Source organism: Lathamus discolor, chromosome 4, assembly GCF_037157495.1.
Source record: "Lathamus discolor isolate bLatDis1 chromosome 4, bLatDis1.hap1, whole genome shotgun sequence".
NCBI lineage: Eukaryota > Metazoa > Chordata > Aves > Psittaciformes > Psittacidae > Lathamus > Lathamus discolor.
In genome coordinates, this window is record NC_088887.1 from 88917664 (window position 1) to 88940903 (window position 23240).

Sequence of the window (23240 nt, forward strand, 5' to 3'; positions counted from 1 at the left end):
CCCCTTCTTGAAAATGAGGGTTATATTTCCCTTTTTCCAGTCGTCGGGAACTTCACCTGACTGCCATGATTTTTCAAATATGATGGCCAGTGGCTTAGCAACTTCATTCGCCAGCTCCTTCGGGACCCGCAATGGATTCCATCAGGTCCCACGGACTTGTGCATGTTCAGATTTTTAAGATGGTCTCGAACCAGATCCTCTCCTGCAGTGGGCCCAAGGTCTTCATTCTCACAGTCCCTGCGTCTACCTTCCAAGACTTCTGCGGTGCAGTCAGAGCCTTTGCCAGTGAAGACCGAGGCAAAGAAGTCATTCAGAATCTCAGCCTTCTCCAAATCCTGTGTAGCCAGTTCTCCCGAAAGCTTCCTCAGGGGGCTTATGTTGTCCCTAGTCTGTTTTTTGTTTGCTACGTACCTGTATAATCCCTTCCTGTTATCCTTAACATCCCTGGCTAGGTATAATTCTAACTGGGCCTTACCTTCCTAACCTGATCCCTAGCTTTCCGGAGAACATCCCTGTATTCTTCCCAGGATGCCTGTCCTTGCTTCCACTTTTTATAAGCCTCTTTTTTTCCTTCAAAGTTTCCTCAGCAGCTCCTTATGCATCCACAGAGGTCTCCTGGCCCTCCTGCCGCACTTCCTTCTAGTTGGAATGCAACACTCCTGAGCTTGTAGCAGGTGATCCTTGAATATCAACCAACAGGCTTGTTCCCCCCTGCCCTCCAGGGCTATATCCCATGGAACCTTACTAAGCAGGCTCCTGAAGAGGCCACAGTCTGCTCTCTTGAAGTCCAGGGCAGTGAGCTTGCTACACGCTCTTCTCACTCTCCTGAGGATCTCAAATTCAGCCATCTTGTGATCACTGCATCCAAGGTTGCCCTGGAGCATCACATTCTCAACAAGCCCTTCCCTGTTGGTGAGCACAAGGTCAAGAATGGCACCTCTCCTTGTTGGCTCCTCTATTACTTGCAGAAGGAAGTTGTCTTCCACACAATTGAGGAACCTCCTGGATTGCTTGTGCTGGGCTATTCCTTCGTTTCAACAGATGTCAGGGTGGTTGAAGTCACCCATGAGAGCAAGGGCCTGTGAGTGTGTGGCTTTTCCTATCTGTCTGTATCAGGTTCTCCTTGATCAGGCAGTCTGTAACAGATCCCCACAGTAATGTCTCCCATAGCTGTGTGAAACAGAATTCTTTTTCACCAGACACTGATAAAATTTCCTCATTTACTTCCCGCATCCACAACCTATTGTTATCTTACGGCACTCTGACAGCTCAAAACCTTACATGTTCTTCTTCACCCTACAATATTTCAAATAACATTGTACTGGTATTGAAATGTAGTGCAGTCCATAGTTCTTTTCTGTTTATATAAATATTCACAAAGACTCCTTTTCTTTGAGTCTAGATAAAAAGTGATATTCACAGCATTCCCACAGTACAACAGAAAAACAGAAATGAAAAGAATACTTGACTTAAGCACATGAAATACCAGATTCTGTCTAAACATATCTAGGCATAAATCCTATGGTTCAGCTGACAGTTACATTTCATCCTCCTTTTCCCGAAATGAAGGGAATCTGTACAGGTTGGGCAAGTAGGAGAAAAAGGAGGTTTATTTCCTTTGCAGAAATGTACTACCGCTGGGCAAACAGCATCCTTAACAATCACTGGCTACTACTCCACAGGTCTCCCATGGTTTGTGTATTATATCTGCCAGCTTCTTATAGCTTGGTTATGTCAGAGGAACTCAAATGACACTTTAAGCTTCTGTCTGGGCTACTGACTTCAGTTTTGTATGCTTATTTCTTTTTGACCAAGGATGACATGTAAATATAAGCATGGAATAGAATTCTTTACTACCACAGGTAACTAGATTGTGTAAATTTTTCATGTACCCCTCCAAAAAGTGATTTCATTCTGAAAATGTTACCATGACGTAAAGTTACAGTAAGCAGAGGCTGGTTGTTGCATATTTTGGTTATTTTTTAATTGCAGTTAATAATTCTACTGGTAATTATGTAATGTTATAGTCACATTAACATACTTTGAAACTACCTTTGATATTTACATGTAAATTTTTAAAGTCAGTAATTGAAACCAAAATTATTAGTTAGCATTTGAAAGTCAAGTAAACAGGCATGATTTCATATTTAAATAGTAGTAGCAATTTCGATGGCATCTGAGCATTCAGGAAGACTTCAGTTCTTAAAATGAATTCCCAGTGCCAAAAGGAAAGTGTAATTTATAGCTGCTGGAATATAAAGTATCTGCTGTGTTCTTTCTCCCTATTAGTTCTTTCTTTCTATCGTACAAAAGCAGGGTTTTAAACATTATTCTTGCCTGGCTTTGTGATTCAGAAAACTATACTTAGCAATTGCTTAGTTTTGTCTTTCTCTTGCTTTACAAAGAAGACTCCACGGAATTTCTTTTTGAAATATCTCTTAAGCCACAGAATATAAATTTCCTGTGTTGCCTGGGAAACCGCTTTAGGTAAACCAGAAAGCTACACTTAGTTTGGTATAAATATGTTGACATGGAGAATTACACTTGTGTAAGTTCATAATTTTAAGAATGCTGGCATATATTATGCTGGTGCAGCTGGCAAAATTCCTGCAGACATGGATTGTTATTGTTCATAATGGGCATCTCTGTATTATGAAGCTTTCTGGTAGGCCCTTCGCCAGAAGAACATGGAATAACAGTATGGACTCAGTGGACATTTGCCAAGGAATTTTCTTCAGAGAGTTTGTGAACTGATAATGGATCCTTCATAGGCTACAGACAAGTTCAAAGAGATCATTACTTAGAGGAGAACTGGGGCAAAAGCTTCAAGTATCAGTCTTTAAAAAAGCATCAAGATCAAATGAATCATAGATTCATCAGCTGATACAGCTCCAGACAGAACACTGTGAATCTAGTAGGTGCCATAGAATCATAGAATGGTTAGGGGTGGAAAAGACCCTAGTTCCTGGCCTAGACCAGGTTTCTTAAGGCTCCGTCCACCCTGGCCTTGAACACTGCCAGGGATGGAGCATTCACAACTTCCTTGGGCAGCCAGTTCCTCAATGCCTCACCACTCTCACAGTATAAAATTTCTTCATTATATCTAACCTTAATCTCCTCTGTTTAAGTTTAAACCCATTACTCCTTGTCCTGTCACTACAGTCTCTGATGAAAAGTCTCTTTCTGACATCCTTGTAGGCCCCCATCAGAATTTTTTGAGTTTACAATCTCAGGTGCTTTTCTCAGGATACACTTTACTTGCTGGACTGTTAGCATCCAGTGTCCTTTAAAATGCTCTGACGCATACCTCCTGTAACGCCCTGTATTATTTGCCGGCCTCTCCGAATGTCCCAATTACTCTAGGGCGTTTCATGCTTGATTTCAGGAGAGGATTAAGACTGGTGGAATGTGGCAACCTCTGCCTACCAGTGGTAAAGTAAAGGTGGGTATAATTTCACATACATCATGGTCCTCGCTCTTACCTGCTGTGTGAGTTACATCTGAAAGCACTATTTTATGGAAGTGTGCAGATAGGCGCAAGTTTCTCTATGCTCTGACGAGTCTGGGCTGTTGTGGCTATAGCCTTCTAATGTGAAGCTGGTTCCTAGCCAGCTGGGGTGCAGAGTATGTAGAGCAAGTGTGCCTACACTCTCTTCACTTTTATAAATAGGAGAGTTCTAATTACAAGTTCAACTATTCAGGAAAAAAATGAGGTTTGTAAAGAAAGCATGAACTGAGATATTCTCAGCAAGTTCTTTTAAAAATGGAGAATGAATCCATAAAAAGGATAATGCCGAATCCCTTTAAACATGTGCTTTAATTGATGTAGATGGCATTGAAACTTTTAAGAGGAAACATACAATTAACTTAAGAGTTATTAGTTTTACTTAATCTTTTTGATGGCTGTATCATATCAAATGATTTGTCTCTGCTATTTCAGGATATGCTCATGATACCAAATAATTAAAAAATATTCAGGAAAACATTAAAATACTATAAAAATATTTAAAGCCACTGATGGTTGCCTTGTTCTGTTTTGCTTTGTTTTTTCCCCTACATTTTTAAAAATTTGTATGTTCATTCATTAGTTTCAATATGAATATTTTTTACTCTCCCTGTAAAGCAATCTGTGTTGGAGTGTATGTAGTGTGTCTTTGTGTGTCAGAGAGGACTAGAGGAAAGGAATACAGATAACCTTTAAACACATTACTTTTGTGAAAATTAGCAAAATAATGCATTTTTTTGGTGACCAATCTGACAGCTGGATGTAACATCTTGGTACTCACCAGAGATGCATATTTTTTAAAAAATTCTCTCATAATTTGTTTGTGTTCTATCTTTTTAATATATTAGAATCATAAAGTCCAGAACTAGTTATCTTATATGTTATTAATTATGCCCATAAAGACCCCTATGGGAAAGTCAACCCTGATTAAGTATTTTCAGCACTGTTAGCTATAATAAATCTAATATACAATTTAATCAAGTATTTTTTTTTATATATATAATTATAGGCTTGGAGTCTTGAACTCCTTTAAAAAATTGTTAATTTTTTTTCCAGTTAAGTAAATAGCACTGTGCACTTTATGGTGAACTTGAAAGATACCAAGAAATTCTGTAAACTTACTTTTATCATAGCTGCCAAGATGTTGTCCTGGTATACATAGGTCTGTAACAGAATATTGGTCACATAGCTTAGGGGCAAACTGGAAAAGTATTTAAAGTCACTAATGATTGCCTTGTTCTGTTTTTTTTTTTTGTTGTTGTTTTTTTTTTTTTTTTGAAATATCACAAATAATATTTAGGGTGAGGATAAGCTTCCATTCCACTATCAAGAACAGATTGAGTCTTTCATCAGCATTTTATTGAATGAATTAATTGACAGTAACATGTTGTTAGAGAAGGAAACTAGGAAGAATCTTTGGTTATTTAGCAATTGTACTGCAATACAACTGCAGTGTCTAGAAGGGTCTAGGTAAATTAGGTGTCCTGGCTTCAGTTGTAGCAGTTATTTTTCTCCTTCCTAGTAGCTGGTGCAGTGCTGTATTTAGACTTCAGTCTGAAAACAGTGCTGATTTAGTTGTTGCTTAGTAATACTGACCTCAGTGATGCTCTGCCAGTGAGGAGGGGCATGAGAAGCGAGGAGAAAGCAGAGAAAGGACACCTAACCTGAACTAGCCAAAGGGGTATTCCATACCACAGCACATTATGCCCAGTATATAAACTCGGGGGAGTTACCCAGAAGGCCCAAATCACTGCTCGGATTAAACTGGATATCGGTCAGTGGGTGGTTAGCAATCGTATTGTGCATTATTTGTTTTTATTGTTGTTTAGTTTTTTTTTCTCCCCTTTCCCCTTTTACTGTTATATTCTCTCCCATTGCTATTTCCTTTATCATTATTATTATCAGTGGTAATAATAGTAGTTTTGCATTGTATTTTAGTCTTGGACTGTTCTTATCTCAACACGTGGGATTTACATTCTTTCAATTCTCCTCCCCATCCCACCCAGAGGAAGGTGGGAACGGGGGAGTGAGCAAACAGCTGTGTGATTCTGAGTTCCCGGCTAGGTTTAAGCCACAGCATTAGCTCAGAGTTAAATTCAGAGCTCTTGGCAAAGTAGTAATAGACCATTTGTATAGAACTTGCAGTCTAGATTGCTCCATAGCTCTCTTTTACACAGCAAGGAATACCAAGTTAATAGTTTCTTTCCCCATACAGACCAAAGGATATGATGTGCTTGCTAATATATATGCAAAAGTATATAAACATTAGAAGAATCCAGAAAACCGGTAAGAAATATTTTTATGGTTAGTGGAGGCTTTCATCTACATAAAAGTATATGTTTCTGGAATTTCTTGAGGCCTGATTCACCCTTTGGAGATGTATCTCTGTTTAAATAGACTAAATAGGGTGATTTCAATCATATATATTTGTTACCTAAGATGAGATGAGATCAGTTAAAGTCAACAAGTAAAACTGAAGACACGAATCATCAAATGTACACAGTGTATATGTACAACTAGAATGAACCTTGTCTTCATGGGTTTTTAAAAAACTTACTTTTAAATATTTATTATAAGTTATTTGTCCTTTTTTTTGTGAAAGTTAACACTCCTCAGCTTTCATGAGATCTGCCCTGTGTATTGGTTTGCAGCAGTTTGCTTTGTGTTTTGTTTAGCTTAATTAACTTTGACAACTCAGAATGTTTCTTTCTTTGTCAAGCATAGTACATGAGGCAATTTTATACAAATGATTGTCAGTAAAAATTATGTGGCTGTATTTTCTATTAGTGTTAATAAACTAATAGTTTCACCAAGGGTGAAACTCTTTCCCTGCTCCTTAGAGAGTATGAGTGACAAGCTTTTGTATAAAGCGTATGATGAAAGTATACATAAATATGACATATTATTAGTAGATAATTCAGATATTTTGAATTTTGCTGATAATAAATCAAAGTAATACATTTACCTTCATTAATGTCTAATCCTAGTGTTCAGGTAGGTTCAGAATTCTTAGGAAATTAGGTTGTTTATTCTCAAGTACATCATTAGAGTGTCAGGAAGAACTATTGTCCTTGGTTGTCCCGTCAGTCTTGAAAGTCCGTAGCTACGAACACAGATGAGCAGGCTGAGTGTGTACAAGGCCATAAAGACTTGTTACAAAAAGCGACATATAAATAAATCGGTAACAGAAACATGATAGTCCTAGAGGACGGTAGAGAAACAGTAACAGGAATACCGCTGAACTTAACAATATTTGTTTCCCATGCCTTGGGCAGAATAATTTTGCTGCTGATGTGCTCAGAGAGAGGCACAATATGATCTTTTGAAGATCTTTCACTTGTAATATAAGGCTTCTGGTGTTTTTTCAGCCAAAATTACCCAAATACAGCAAATAATAATAAAGTAATAATTTCATTTCAAAATTAATAATCTGCCTGGTTTCATGGAAGGACACTGCAAACTGTTGGAATGGAATGGAATGGAATAGAATAGAATAGAATAGTTCAGGTTGGAAAGGACCTCAAGATCATCCAGTTCCAACCCCTCTGCCGTGGGCAGGGACACCTCACACTAAACCATGTCGCCCAAGGCTTCGTCCAACATGGCCTTGAACACTGCCAGGGATGGAGCACTCACAGCCTCCTTGGGCAAGCTACTCCAGTGCCTTACCACCCTAACAGGAAACAATTTCCTCCTTATATCCAATCTAATCTTCCCCTGTTTAAGTTTTAACCCATTACCCTTGTCCTGTCACTACAGTCCCTGACAAAGAGTCCCTCCCCAGCGTCCCTATACGCCCCCTTCACATACTGGAAGACTGCTATGAGGTCTCCACGCAGTCTTCTCTTCTCCAGGCTTAACAGCCCCAACTTCCTCAGCCTGTCTTCATACGGGAGGTGCTCCAGTCCCCTGATCATCCTCGTGGCCCTCCTCTGGACTTGTTCCAGCAGTCCCATGTCTTTTTTATGTTGAGGACACCAGAACTGCACACAATACTCCAGGTGAGGCCTCACAAGAGCAGAGTAGAGGGGCAGGATCACCTCCTTCGACCTGCTGGTCACACTCCTTTTGATGCAGCCCAGGATACGCTTGGATTTCTGGCCTGCGAGCGCACACTGCCGGCTCATGTTCATTTTCTCATCAACCAGCACATCCAAGTCCTTCTCTGCAGGGCCGCTCTGAATCTCTTCCCAATCTGTAGCTGTGCCTGGGTTTGCTCCGATGCAGGTGTTGGACCTTGCACTTGTCATGGTGAACTTCATAAATTTGGCATCAGCCCACGTTACAAGCATGTCAAGGTCCCTCTGGATGGCATCCCTTCCCTCCAGCATATCAACCGAACCACACAGCTTGGTGTCATCGGCAAACTTGCTGAGGGCGCACTCAATCCCACTGTCCATGTCACCGACAAAGATGTTAAACAAGACCGGTCCCAACACTGATCCCTGAGGGACACCACTCATTACTGGTCTCCAGCTGGACACTGAGCCATTGACCACAACTCTTTGTGTGCAGCCGTCCAGCCAGTTCTTTATCCACCGAGTGGTCCATCCACCAAATTGAGGTCTCTCCAATTCAGAGAGAAGGATGTCGTGTGGGACAGTGTCAAACGCTTTGCCCAAGTCCAGGTAGATGAAATCAACTGCTTTACCCTTGTCCATCAATTCTGTAGCCCCATCATAGAAGGCCACCAAATTGGTCAGGCAGGATTTCCCCTTAGTGAAGCCATGCTGGCTGTCACCAACCACCTTGTTGTTTTTCATGTGCCTTAGCATGCCTTCCAGGAGAATGTGCTCCAAGATTTTACCAGGCATGGAGGTGAGACTGACTGGTCTGTAATTCCCCGGGTCTTCCATTTTCCCCTTCTTGAAAATGGGGGTTATATTTCCCTTTTTCCAGTCGTCGGGAACTTCACCTGACTGCCATGATTTTTCAAATACGATGGCCAGTGGCTTAGCAACTTCATTCGCCAGCTCCTTCGGGACCCGTGGATGGATTCCATCAGGTCCCACGGACTTGTGCATGTTCAGATTTTTAAGATGGTCTCGAACCAGATTCTCTCCCACAGTGGGCCCAAGGTCTTCATTCTCACAGTCCCTGCGTCTACCTTCCAAGACTTCTGCGGTGCAGTCAGAGCCTTTGCCAGTGAAGACCGAGGCAAAGAAGTCATTCAGAACCTCAGCCTTCTCCAAATCCTGTGTAGCCAGTTCTCCTGAAAGCTTCCTCAGGTGGCCTACATTGTCCCTAGTCTGTTTTTTATTTTTTTGCTACGTACCTGTATAATCCCTTCCTGTTATCCTTAACATCCCTGGCTAGGTTTAATTCTAACTGAGCCTTAGCCTTCCTAACCTGGTCCCTAGCCTCCCGGACAACATCCCTGTACTCTACCCAGGCCGCCTATCCTTGCTTCCACTTTTTATAAGCCTCTTTTTTCCTTTGAATTTTCCTCAGCAGCTCCTTATTCATCCAAGGAGGTCTCCTGGCCCTCCTGCTGCACTTCCTTCTAGTTGGGATGCAACACTCCTGAGCTTGTAGCAGGTGATCCTTGAATATCAACCAACAGTCTTGTTCCCCCCTGCCCTCCAGGGCTATATCCCATGGAACCTTATTAAGCAGGTTCCTGAAGAGGCCAAAGTCTGCTCTTTTGAAGTCCAGGGCAGTGAGCTTGCTATACGCTCTTCTCACTCTCCTGGGCATCTCAAATTCAGCTATCTCGTGATCACTGCATCCAAGGCTGCCCTGGAGTACCACATTCTCAACAAGCCCTTCCCTGTTGGTGAGCACAAGGTCAAGCATGGCACCTCTCCTTGTCGGCTCCTCTATTACTTGCAGAAGGAAGTTGTTTTCCACACAATCAAGGAACCTCCTGGATTGCTTGTGCTGGTCCATTCCTTCGTTTCAACAGATGTCAGGGTGGTTGAAGTCACCCATGAGAAAAAGGGCCTGCGAGCGTGAAGCTTTTCCTATCTGTCTGTAGAGTGCTTCATCCACAGGTTCTTCTTGATCAGGCGGTCTGTAACAGATTCCCACAGTGATGTCTCCCATGGCTGTTTTCCCTTTAACCCTGACTCGCAAACTCTCTGAAAACTGCTCACCTGCCCCCAAACAGAGTTCCATACTCTCCAGCCTATCCCTAACATAAAGGGCAACTCCCCCTCCCCGCCTGCCGGGCCTGTCCTTTCTAAAGAGCCTGTAACCTTCCATTCCAACACTCCAGTCATAGGAGCCATCCCACCATGTTTCTGTGATGCCTATTATATCATACCCCCGTAGATGTGCACACATCTCTAATTCCTCTTGTTTGTTCCCCATGCTACGGGCTTTTGTATAGAGGCATCTGAGACGAGCTCCAATTGAAGCCAGCTCGTTGGCTGGAGCAGCTGGAATATCTCTACATTGTTCCGAGCATTTATTATAGGTTCTGGCAACTGACTGGGTGTGTTGGGATGGAATGATGCCCCCCTCCCCCAACACATCTAGTTTAAAGCCTCCTTGACCAGTCTGGCAAGCCTCCTACCAAAACTGTTCTTCCCCTTCTTTACCAGAGCAGCTCCACCAGCCCCCAGTAGATCTGGCCTACTAACTTCAGTCTTATGTTCAAGACACCCAAACCCCTGACTATGACACCACCCTTTTAACCATTTATTGACCTGGCCAATCCTCCTACCTTTTCCTTGGTCCTCCCCTGTGTCCTGGAGAATTGACGAAAAGACTATCTGAGCTCCAGAGCCCCTAACCACCTCTCCCAGGGCTCTGTAGTCTTTCTTTATAGTCCCCAGTCTACTAGTACCTATATCCCTAGCACCCACATGGATCACCAGGAGCTGGTAATAGTCCGTGGAACTTACTAGAGCAGGCAGCCTCTCTGTGATATCCCTGATCCGTGCCCCTGGTAGGCAGCACACCTCCCTCGAGACGGGGTCAGGCCAACAGGCGTGTGCTTCTGTCCCTTTCAAAGTAGAGTCCCCTATTACTATGACCTGCCGCTTTTTCTTTGTAGCGCCAGTAGAGATCTTTACCCGTGCATAATCCGGCTGTATGCATCTGTTGCCTTGTTTTTAATTATCAGGGCTTTTTAAAAAATGCTTTGGAAGCAGTCTATAACATATATTTGACCTGAGCAGCTAGTCAAAATTCAGGACTTAGTGCATTGTTTCCAGAAGAAGAAATTTATTAAATTGAATCATGAGTTTCTCATGCAATTTTGGTTGTTTTTAAAAGAGATGTAAAAGGGTTTTTTTATCCCTGAACACAAAATGACTCAAACAACAAAGAACTTAACTTCTATTTCCTGTATCTTTTCTACAGATCAATATTGAGTTCTGCAAAAGCCTCCCTCTGCCTCAAATTTGGCTGCTACTGCCTGGTTTCTTCACTTATCCATCATTTTTTCTCATTCCATCTTTGTGTCTTTACTGGTATTTCTACTCATGCACTTTCAGATAAACTCAGGGATACTCTTGTTCCATTTTGGTCATACTTTTTAGCAGATTTCCAGTACCTTTGCTGACCACAGACTTTTGCCTGCTGTGGACACTTGAGTTTCAGAAAGGTTATTGTTTCTATAGTATTAAAGGAAGGACATTGATTATAACCACTAGTTTTAACAGTATTTTCGTTGTCACAAAGAGAGCTTTCTTCATATTTCTACGACTGAATTACCTACTACAGCTGGGCTTACTAGCATGTGACTGGGACTGATAATCAAGGGGGCTACATAAAGCAGACTCAAAGCATTAGCTCAATCATTATAAAGCTTCTGGGAAGAAACGGGCTGTTTCACTTAGCACTTTTCTAAAATATACCTTGGCACAGTTCCTAACAGAGTGCCTTTCAGCTACTTTTAATACTGAAAATATGTGGATGTGGTTACTCACTATAAGGGGCAAATGGAAGGAGAGCCAAATCTGATCATGCAATCTGGACCACGTCACTTAGTGAAAAATTATCTCTGCTCTGTTTTGTCTTATTTAGACATGAAAGTGTGAATATATAGTTATATATAGCTCTTATAAATAACTCAGTACTGATCACAATATTGTGGGGTTTGGGATCCATCTGAGCACGCTGAAGGTTAGTACTGAAACAAAGTTTTTAGATTTTAGAAGAGCGAAGTTCAGCTTTCTGGGAAGGGATCCCATGGGAAGCTTCGGTAGAGCATAAAGGAGCTAGTGAGTGCTGAGACATTTTCAAGAGTGCTGTCCTGGAAGCACAAAACCTGTTCATCCCCTTTAAAGGTAAGGGAAGTAGGAGGAGCAAGAGACCTTCTTGAGTTAACTGCAAGCTTCTGAGTCTGCTCAAAATCAAAAGAGGAGATGGAAAATTGTACAAATGCCTACTGAGAACTACCAAGGGCATTTTCAGTGTGTGCAGAGACACTGTCAGAGAAGCAAAAGATCAGCTCGAATTGATGTTGGCCAGAGATGTCAAACACTACAAGCATGGGATCTTCAAGTATGTAAACAACAAGCAGACACAGAAGGAGAATACTGTTCCATTGTTAAGCAGGAGTGGGGAATTAGTCACCAACAACACTGGAAAAGCAGAGGTTCTCAACACTTTCTTCACCTCTGTCTTTTACCAGCACTGTTGAGCCCCAGGCCTGGCCCATCTTGTCCAGACTGCACTTTTCCCAAGCAAGGTTAGACCAGATGATCCTTGAGGTCCCTTCCAACCTTGTATTCTGTGACTCTGTGACTAGAAATGGCAGTCTATATCTGTAAGATGTAGTGCTGTTCACAGCTTCTTTTCTGTTGGTTTACCTACAGAAAGTGAAACCTCGCCTCTGTTTTCTGTATCTTTTCAACCCCACATGCAAATGGTACTTGTACTTAGAGTTGTTTTAAGGGGTATGAAGCTGGTGACAGTGGGAGAGTCAATTGGCTATGTCTGAAATGCCTTTTGAACTGAAACCTGTCATCCTGTGTATTGTTCATTCCAGTACTCAGATTTAGCCCTTATGGGATTGTGGGACAACCTAGCACAAACATTTCATATGATGTTCCGCTTTATCACAGTCCCTGTTACAGTCCTGTCTATACTGTGAGCACTAAGGTTAGCTAATCAGTCACCACATACTTTGAGGTGTATCAAGTGGCCTGTCTCAAGTTGAATAGTTAGCTGTCTGTGGGGTCATCCCTCTACAGCATAATTATCTACATGACAGACAGCATTTTAGGCAGTCTCATTCTGGGCTATCAATGTGAAAATGTAAATATCCCCTGTTTAGATGCAGATGTACTATAAATGCAACAGGGATATGAATTCATGGTTTGGACCCTTTCTTATGTCTGTGACTTAGCAATGCTGATGTAACTAGTTCTTCATTTCCTCCAAGTCTATCTGCACAATATATGGTCCCATTACTTACTTTCCACCTTTTACTTTGTGCTTGGTGGCATCAATCGCCTAATCAGGCAAAAATTGATTATACTTAATTGAAAAGTCATTGTGACATGCCTTGTGAAGGAGTTTGTACAAGTATAATAGAGAAAGTACCTTCTGTAATGAGAAATTAGACACCTCATATTTAGACATTTCAGATAGTGCTGAGTTCAGCTCCTCAAACTAGGCATCTGTTCCCATTCAAGATGCTATTAGTGTAGCTCTTCTGTTCCTCAGACATCGAATCATAGAATCATAGAATAGTAGGGTTGGAAAGGACCTCAAGATCATCTAGTTCCAACTGCCCTGCCATGGGCAGGGACACCTCACAATAAACCATCCCACCCAAGGCTTTCTCCAACCTGGCCTTGAACAATGCCAGGGATGAAGCATTCACAACCTCACTGGGCAACCCCTTCCAGTGCCTCACCACCCTAACAGGAAAGAATTTCCTCCTTATATCCAATCTAAACTTCCCCTGTTTAAGTTTTAACCCGTTACCCCTTGTCCTGTCACTACAGTCCCTGACAAAGAGTCCCTCCCCAGCATCCCTATAGGCCCCCTTCACATACTGGAAGGCTGCTATTAGGTCTCCACACAGCCTTCTCTTCTCCAGGCTGAACAGCCCCAACTTCCTCAGCCTATCTTCATATGGGAGGTGCTCCAGTCCCCTGATCGTCCTCGTGGCCCTCCTCTGGACTTGTTCCAGCAGTTCCATGTCCTTTTTATGTTGAGGACACCAGAACTGCACACAATACTCCAGGTGAGGCCTCACAAGAGCAGAGTAGAGGGGCAGGATCACCTCCTTTGACCTGCTGGTCATGCTCCTTTTGATGCAGCCCAGGATACGCTTGGCTTTCTGGGCTGCGAGCGGACACTGCCGGCTCATGTTCATTTTCTCATCAACCAGCACATCCAAGTCCTTCCCCACAGGGCCGCTCTGAATCTCTTCCCAATCTGTAGCTGTGCCTGGGATTGCTCTGACCCAGGTGTTGGACCTTGCACTTGTCATGGTGAACTTCATAAATTTGGCATCAGCCCACGTTACAAGCATGTCAAGGTCCCTCTGGATGGCATCCCTTCCCTCCAGCATATCAACCGGACCACACAGCTTGATGTCATCGGCAAACTTGCTGAGGGCACACTCAATCCCACTGTCCATGTCACCGACAAAGATGTTAAACAATACCGGTCCCAACACCGATCCCTGAGGGACACCACTCGTTACTGGTCTCCAGCCAGACATCGAGCCATTGACCACAACTCTTTGTGTGCAGCCGTCCAGCCAGTTCTTTATCCACCGAGTGGTCCATCCATCAAATTGATGTCTCTCCAATTTAGAGACAAGGATGTTGTGTGGGACAGTGTCAAACGCTTTGCACAAGTCCAGGTAGATGACATCAACTGCTCTACCCTTGTCAATCAGTTCTGTAGCCCCATCATAGAAGGCCACCAAATTGGTCACGCGGGATTTCCCCTTAGTGAAGCCATGCTGGCTGTCACCAAGCACCTTGTTATTTTTCATGTGCCTTAGCATGCCTTCCAGGAGAATGTGCTCCAAGATTTTACCAGGCACGGAGGTGAGACTGACTGGTCTGTAATTCCCCGGGTCTTCCATTTTCCCCTTCTTGAAAATGGGGGTTATATTTCCCTTTTTCCAGTCGTCGGGAACTTCACCTGACTGCCATGATTTTTCAAATACGATGGCCAGTGGCTTAGCAACTTCATTCGCCAGCTCCTTCAGGACCCACGGATGGATTCCATCAGGTCCCACGGACTTTTGCATGTTCAGATTTTTAAGATGGTCTCGAACCAGATTCTCTCCCACAGTGGGCCCAAGGTCTTCATTCTCACAGTCCCTGTGTCTACCTTCTAAGAACTGGGTGGTGCAGTCAGAACCTTTTCCAGTGAAGACCGAGGTAAAGAAGTCATTCAGAACCTCAGCCTTCTCCAAATCCTGTGTAACCAGTTCTCCCGAAAGCTTCCTCAGGGGGCTTATGTTGTCCCTAGTCTGTTTTTTGTTTGCTACGTACCTGTAGAATCCCTTCCTGTTATCCTTAACATCCCTGGCTAGGTTTAATTCTAACTGAGCCTTAGCCTTCCTAACCTGGTCCCTAGCTTCCCGGACAACATCCCTGTACTCTACCCAGGCCGCCTGTCCTTGCTTCCACTTTTTATAAGCCTCTTTTTTCCTTTGAATTTTCCTCAGCAGCTCCTTATTCATCCAAGGAGGTCTCCTGGCCCTTCTGCCGCACTTCCTTCTAGTTGGGATGCAACACCCCTGAGCTTGTAGCAGGTGATCCTTGAATATCAACCAACAGGCTTGAGCCCACCTGCCCTCCAGGGCTATATCCCATGGAACCCTACTAAGCAGGTTCCTGAAGAGGCCAAAGTCTGCTCTTTTGAAGTCCAGGGCAGTGAGCTTGCTACACGCTCTTCTCACTGTCCTGGGGATAGAAAATAGGTTTTCAGCTGGTAATGTTTTGTGTCTAGCAGCTCCATGAAGATGTCTCAGACATCTTTGAGTACTGTAAATGTATAGAAATAATTTACTAGAGTTCCTAAATTTAGATGAAGTGAGTGTTACTCATGATTATTTTTAACTGTCCGTTGATTTAGCTTGGTTTGGTTTGGTTTTAAATGAATGATCTCCCCAAGACTTCCTTTGTTCTCTTGTTTAATGCTGCTTGTTTATGGATTATCATTGATGTATGCATATTTTCTTAAGCTAAATAAACAATAGAATATTTTATAAAATAGTGTAAATAGCAGGCATTTGTGAATATTAGAAATGTACCGGTATGTTAATTAGCAGACAACTAGATAAATATAGTAAATGTACATCCAATAAATTGCATGAGCTTCTAATTCAACTTTAAAGGAATCTGTGGTGACTGCAAAGAAATTCTGTCATAGAAAGGATCAGCAAGTGAAGGATCAGCAAGGTATACCTGATCTAGGATATGTAACTAACACAAGCTTACCACTTACCAGTATGCTAAATTCTGAACCTTAATACTAGGTGAACTTGCCTTGTTCTGTGCATGTTTCTACAAATACAGTAAAGGATAGGGGAACAAAAGTACAAAAGTACAATTTTTTTTTTTCCTTAGGTTAGTTGCATTCTCTTGTGATTTTGTGGATTGATAGAAGTTTCATAGAAAGCTCAATGACACTGAAAACTGGTTTATAACTCAGTTTGACAGCTAGTACGGTCTCTGAATTGCTCTGCTGCAATCTATCCTGTCTTCCTTGGTTAGCAAACATTATCCCAATTACGCCTATGCCAAATATAAGCAGAACAGATGCTTCTCATAGCCAACAACTAGTTTCCAACAGCAAATTTATAAATATGAAAACACTGATTGCCAATTCAAAGTGCATCACGTCAATGGTTAAAAGAGAAAAGACAAATATGCTTGTTAGACTATGATGTGGTCTCATCAAAGCCAAAGTCTTTACTGATATTTCTTGGGAAATGGGATTACAGTGATAGGGCAAGGTAAAGATTAATCTAAAAAGTGGAGGAAATCCTGACAGATTCCATTCAGATAGAATTTTGGTTCCAGTTTTCTCTGATGGAGAAAGATACATTAAATAGAACAGTTACAGTAGATGTAGAGTTATAAATTAATACCTACTGAACAGAATATAGCTGTAATCTCCACAGAAGTTAATCACAAACAATTTAGCAAGTCTGTCAAGTTAGATATGTGGGGAAAAAGCAGTAAAAAATGCATTCTTACTGCTGTGAATGCTATCTGTTGGGTACTGGCAGTAGTACATTCAGAAAGAGGAAAACTGTTTCCTGTGGAACTGTAAGAACAGTTGTACTGGATGTATAACCCATTATCATGGTATTAAATGTGTTTAACAGTGGATGTCTAGCAAACTGAGAAGAATATAACATTCTATATAGATTCTTTTAACAGTTTACTTTTCGATGTCATAGTGGTATGGCCACAAACACTCTAGATAGAGGCTGTTCAAGGTTCTTGTTCTGAATTAGAAAAGTGAATGTTTCTTTATTAGCTGAAGCAATTATAAAAAGACTATAAACCCATAAAGGTTTAATGAGAAAAGAGAGGGAAGTGCCAATATGCCAAATTTCTTACAGATGCCAACAATGAAGTTTTTATTTCTATGGGAATTGGCTGTACTTGTCTTTGGTCTCCCAGTCAGCCTGTACGACCAGAAAAGAAAACAGATTGTTGTTTTTAACTTGAAAGTTTTATTAATTGAATGAACAGCATAGCTTTCTTTACATAACCACAGGTTGTTCAGAAGCTTGAAGTAATGAATTAACCTGTTGATTCTTGCCAATGGCTTTAAGCTTGGTATGAGAAACATGAGTTTGAACATTCTCATGTTAAGAAGGATATTGAGGATGTATCTTCCAGTTTCTGAATGAGTAAAAATTGATATTTAATGAGAAAAACTATATCTTCATTTTTTCCATCTACACACATTTTTTCAGTTACAGTAACAATGGTTGCTGAAGGTTCTGACCTGATTTGAATGTTTTAGCAGTACTGAAGAATACATCCTGTTCCAACTGAGGTCTTGAGCAAAGCATGACTATGTGGATTACTAATGGGGCCAAGTATCAAACAAGTGTGTAGTAGCTCAGCCATACCAGGATGGCAGCAGTCTGGCCATTCATGGCAGCAGCATGTTATGCATCTTGGTAATTTTCCTAGGGCAATCTTATGTGTTAGAAATCTCTTCTCAGGATTATTGAGGATTATAGACTTGAACTTCGGTACTTGCATTACTCCTAAGCACCACATTTGCTGTCCAGGAGGCTCACGTCTGTGAACCAAGGCTTAGATTAGAATTTTTGTCTGCTTTCATGTCTGTTAACTTCAGGTTGCTCCTTTTATAATTTTTAGTTGCAGATACTTTTGAAATGTAGAATTTTCAGAGACTATTGCATAACTATTCTTTATGACAGATATATTTTCATTTGGTTCCAACTACATTCCTAAATGGTTCAGACAAAGGATATTTTCAGGAATAACGTCACTGATGAGGCAGTTAATACAAGGTCCCAAGTCTGGATTAACGAAATTTATCTCTTTGAAGTTTTAGAGAGAGTGGGAATAAAGTTTTAACCTTTATAATGATCAGGAAGATTTGTAACACAACCTGAAATGGCATTAAGGGGCAGCACTGACTTGTGAACAGGAGAGATCACACTTAATTCAAGAAATGATGCAGGGCTCTGACCAAGATGACAAACTGTGCTAGCCCTATTTATACTGATTGGCTAAAACTACATTTATAAAGTAGGCATTGTTTACTGTGCACAGAGTGCTTGGTGTAAGTCTTCACAAATCAAGCACCGTGATGATTGTAACTTTAAGCTATTTATAAATTTTGACACTCAAATCAGTATCCATTGGTTGAGAGTTATACAATTTGTTCATTAATTAGTATTTCACCCCTCATTTGTTAAAAGGTCCCTCTTGCCTTTCATGCTGATCAGATATGCACGCCCAGTCTTTCTTTCCTTTGAGTCAGTGGGTTTCTTTGTGTCCATAGACCATGAGCCCATGGTTGCACTGTCCCCTGCCAGAATTACCTTTTACTACCCATTTTCTTTTGGATAGTCATCCAAGGGTTGGGGCCTGAGAGGATACATAAATATGACATGTTATTAATAGATATTAATATTACCTATTATTATTGATATCAGTTATCAGTTGTGACTCATCAACCAGAAAAGCACGATGGATGCTCTTTGCTTAGAGAAGTCTTCATATGTTATCTATCTTGGTTATCTAGCAGAACTACTGATTGGATTAGCATTGTTTCATACGATGCTGCAAGCATCAGTATAAATGCTTACATTCAGCTTTGTTGTTACTGTTTGTTACATAAGGAGGAAATTCTTTCCTGTTAGGGTGGTGAGGTACTGGAATTGGTTGTCCAGGGAGGTTGTGAGTGCTCCATCCCTGGCAGTGTTCAAGGCCAGGTTGGATGAAGCCTTGGGTGGGATGGTTTAGTGTGAGGTGTCCCTGCCCATGGCAGGGGGGTTGGAACTAGATGATCTTGAGGTCACAGAATCCCAAGGGTTGGAAGGGACCTCAAAAGATCATCTAGTCCAACCCCCCTGCAAGAGCAGGGTAACCTACAGTACATCACACAGGAACTTGTCCAGGCGGGCCTTGAATATCTCCAGTGTAGGAGACTCCACAACCCCCCTGGGCAACCTGTTCCAGTGCTCTGTCACTCTTACAGTAAAGAAGTTCTTCCTGATGTTAACGTGGAACTTCCTATGTTCAAGTTTACACCCATTGCCCCTTGTCCTATCACTGGATACCACTGAAAAAAAGCCTAGCTCCATCATCCTGACACCCACCCTTTACATATTTGTAAACACTGATGAGGTCACCCCTCAGTCTCCTCTTCTCCAAGCTAAAGAGACCCAGCTCCCTCAGCCTCTCCTCATAAGGGAGATGTTCCACTCCCTTAATCATCTTTGTGGCTCTGCGCTGGACTCCTTCAAGCAATTCCCTGTCCTTCTTGAACAGAGGGGCCCAGAACTGGACGCAATATTCCAGATGCGGCCTCACCAAGGCTGAGTAGAGGGGGAGGAGAACCTCTCTTGACCTACTAACCACACCCTTTCTAATGCACCCTAAGATGCCATTTGCCTTCTTGGCCACAAGAGCACATTGCTGGCTCATGGTCATCCTCCTATCCACCAGGACCCCCAGGCCCCTTTCCCCTTCGCTACTTTCCAGCAGGTCAACCCCCAACCTGTACTGGCACATGGGGTTGTTCTTCCCCAGATGCAAGACTCTACACTTGCCCTTGTTGAATTTCATCAAGTTTCTCCCCGCCCAACTCTCCAGCCTGTCCAGGTCTCGCTGAATGGCAGCACAGTCCTCTGGTGTGTCAGCCACTCCTCCCAGTTTTGTGTCACCAGCGAACTTGCTGAGGGTGCACTTAGTTCCCTCATCCAGGTCGTTGATGAAAATATTAAACAGCACCGGTCCCAGCACCGACCCCTGAGGAACTCCACTAGTCACAGACCTCCAGCTAGATTCTGCGCCATTGACCATAACTCTCTGCCTTCTTCCTTTCAACCAGTTCTCGATCCACCTCACTACTTGATCGTCAAGCCCACACTTCCTTAGCTTATCTATGAGGATGCTGTGAGAGACAGTATCAAATGCCTTACTGAAATCAAGAAAAACCACATCTACCACTCTACCATCATCCCTCCACCTAGTCACTTCCTCATAGAAGGCTATAAGTTTGGTCAAACATGACTTCCCCCTCATAAAACCATGTTGGCTGTTCTTAATGACCCCCTCATACTTGATATGTCTAGAGATGGAGTCAAGAATAAGTTGTTCCATCACCTTTCCAGGGATGGAGGTAAGGCTGACTGGTCTATAATTACCCGGGTCCTCCTTCTTGCCCTTCTTATAGACTGGTGTGACCTTTGCCATCCGCCAATCCTCAGGCACCTCTCCTGTTTCCTACGACTTACCAAAGATGATGGAGAGTCGCCTAGCAATGACCTCCACCAGCTCCCTCAGCACCTGTGGGTGCATTCCATCCGGACCCATCGATTTACAAATGTCCAGATTGCATAGCTGATCCCTAACCCAATCCTCATCTTCCAAAGCAAACTCCTTCTTTGTCCTGCCTCCTTCTGGGGCTATAAGAATCCAGGGCCGCCGGGGAGAGTCTGCAGGAGTAAAGACAGAGGCAAAGAAGGCATTCAGCACCTCTGCCTTCTTTATATCCTCTGTCTCCAGGGCACCCACTTCGTTCAGCAGTGGGCCTATATTGCCTCTTGTGTTAGTTTTATTTGCTATGTATTTGAAGAAGCCCTTTCTATTGTTCTTCACCCGACTAGCAAGATTGAGTTCCAAGGAGGCCTTAGCTGTCCTAATTGCCTCCCTACATCCTCTAACAACTGTCCTATATTCCTCCCAAGTGGCCAGCCCCTCCTTACATAATCCATAGATTCTCCTTTTCCACTTGAGTTTGCCCAGCAGTTCCTTGTTTAACCATGCTGGTCTCCTAGATCCCTTACTTGATTTCCTACTCATTGGGACGCTCTGATCCTGAGCTTGGAAGAAGCGGTCCTTGAATGTTGACCAACTATCTTGAGCCCCGTTACCGCCTAGTACCCTTTCCCATGAGACTCCCCCTCTACTCAGCCTTGGTGAGGCCGCATCTGGAATATTGCGTCCAGTTCTGGGCCCCTCTGTTCAAGAAGGACAGGGAATTGCTTGAAGGAGTCCAGCGCAGAGCCACAAAGATGATTAAGGGAGTGGAACATCTCCCTTATGAGGAGAGGCTGAGGGAGCTGGGTCTCTTTAGCTTGGAGAAGAGGAGACTGAGGGGTGACCTCATCAATGTTTACAAATATGTAAAGGGTGGGTGTCAGGATGATAGAGCTAGGCTTTTTTCAGTGATATCCAGTGATAGGACAAGGGGCAATGGGTGTAAACTGGAGCATAGGAAGTTCCACGTTAACATCAGGAAGAACTTCTTTACTGTAAGAGTGACAGAGCACTGGAACAGGTTGCCCAGGGGGGTTGTGGAGTCTCCTACCCCCAGGGGGGTTGTGGAGTCTCCTGTGTGATGTACTGTAGGTTACCCTGCTCTTGCAGGGGGGTTGGACTAGATGATCTTTTGAGGTCCCTTCCAACCCTTGGGATTCTGTGATTCTGTGATTCCCTTAGCAGTTGATTGAAGAGGCCAAAGTTGGCCCTTCGGAAATCCAGAACTGTGGCTTTGCTAGGTATTCTATTCCTCCCACACAGGATCCTAAACTCCACCATCTCATGGTCACTGCAGCCAAGGCTGCCACTGACCATCACCACTTCGACCAAACCCTCCTTGTTGGCGAGTACTAAATCTAGCAGCGTTGCTCTCCTAGTTGGTTTGTCCACCATTTGCATTAAGAAGTTATCATAAATGCACTGGAGGAACCTCCCAGACTGTAAATGATTGGCTGTGTGAGTCTTCCAGCAAATATCAGGGTAGTTAAAATCCCCCACGACGACTAAGGCATGTAGTCGCGAGGCTACTTCCAGTTGCCTGTAGAAAGCCTCATCAACTCCTTCATCCTGATCAGGAGGTCTGTAATAGACCCCCACAACTGTATCACCCGTGCCAGTCTGTCCTTTAATTCGTACTCACAGACATTCCACTTGCTCCTCATCCGACCCCGGACAGAACTCAATACATTCTAGTTGCTCTCTCACATAAAGAGCAACTCCACCACCTCGCTTCACTGACCTATCTTTCCTAAAAAGGACATAGCCATCCATGACCACATTCCAGTCATGTGAACTGTCCCACCATGTCTCTGTAATTGCCACTAGATCATAACCTTTAGACCGCACACAGACTTCTAACTCCTCCTGTTTATTCCCCATGCTGCGTGCATTGGTGTACAGGCATTTCAGGGAGCCAGTCCTAGTACCCTTTTTCCCCTGCAGGACAGGGTCTAAAAAGCTATCCTTTCCCACAAGTGAAACAAGAGATTGATAGTCCTCCTTAGTCTGCCATCCTTCAATCCCTAGCATGTTCCTCTTGGGCTTGTCCCCAACAGGCCCAGTTAAATCCCCTCCCCCCTTCATAACTAGTTTAAAGCCCTGTCAATAAGCCCTGCTAACTCCTGCCCCAAACCCCTTTTTCCTCTCTGGGACTGGTGTATCCCGCCTGTCACCAGCAAACCAGCTGTCTCATACAGCAGCCCATGATTGAAAAAACCAAACCCCTGCCTTTGGCACCAGTCACGTAGCCATACATTAACCTGCAGACTCTTCCTATATATCCCTTCACCCTTGCTTGCAACAGGTATGGAGGCAAACACCACTTGTGCTCCAGACCCTTTAACCAGCCGTCCCAGGGCCCTGAAGTCTCTCTTCATTGCCCTTGCCCTCCTTGTAATAATTTCATCACTGCCAACTTGAAAAACCAGCAGCAGATAGTAGTCAGAGAGTTTCTTTTTAACATCTCTAATCTGAGCCCCAGGTAGGCAGCAGACTTCATGTGGGGTGGATCTTAAGGTCCTTTCCAACCCTAACTATTCTATTTTTCTATGAAATTGACACAGATTCACTTGAACCCTTTCCATGGTTTCATTTGTACTGATTCCAATAACAATAGTGTAAAAGCCCAGATAAAAAGAATAATTTCATCTCGGATGATGAAAAGTAATATTTTAAAGATTTCAATCAGGATTGTATATGGTCCTCTGATCATTTTTTTCTGCTTCTGCATGGGGAAACGATCTTAGGTTTTGTGTTATCTCATCTTAAATTATTTATGTGTTACCTAGAAGAAAATGCAGCAGTCAGATTGGAATGGTGAG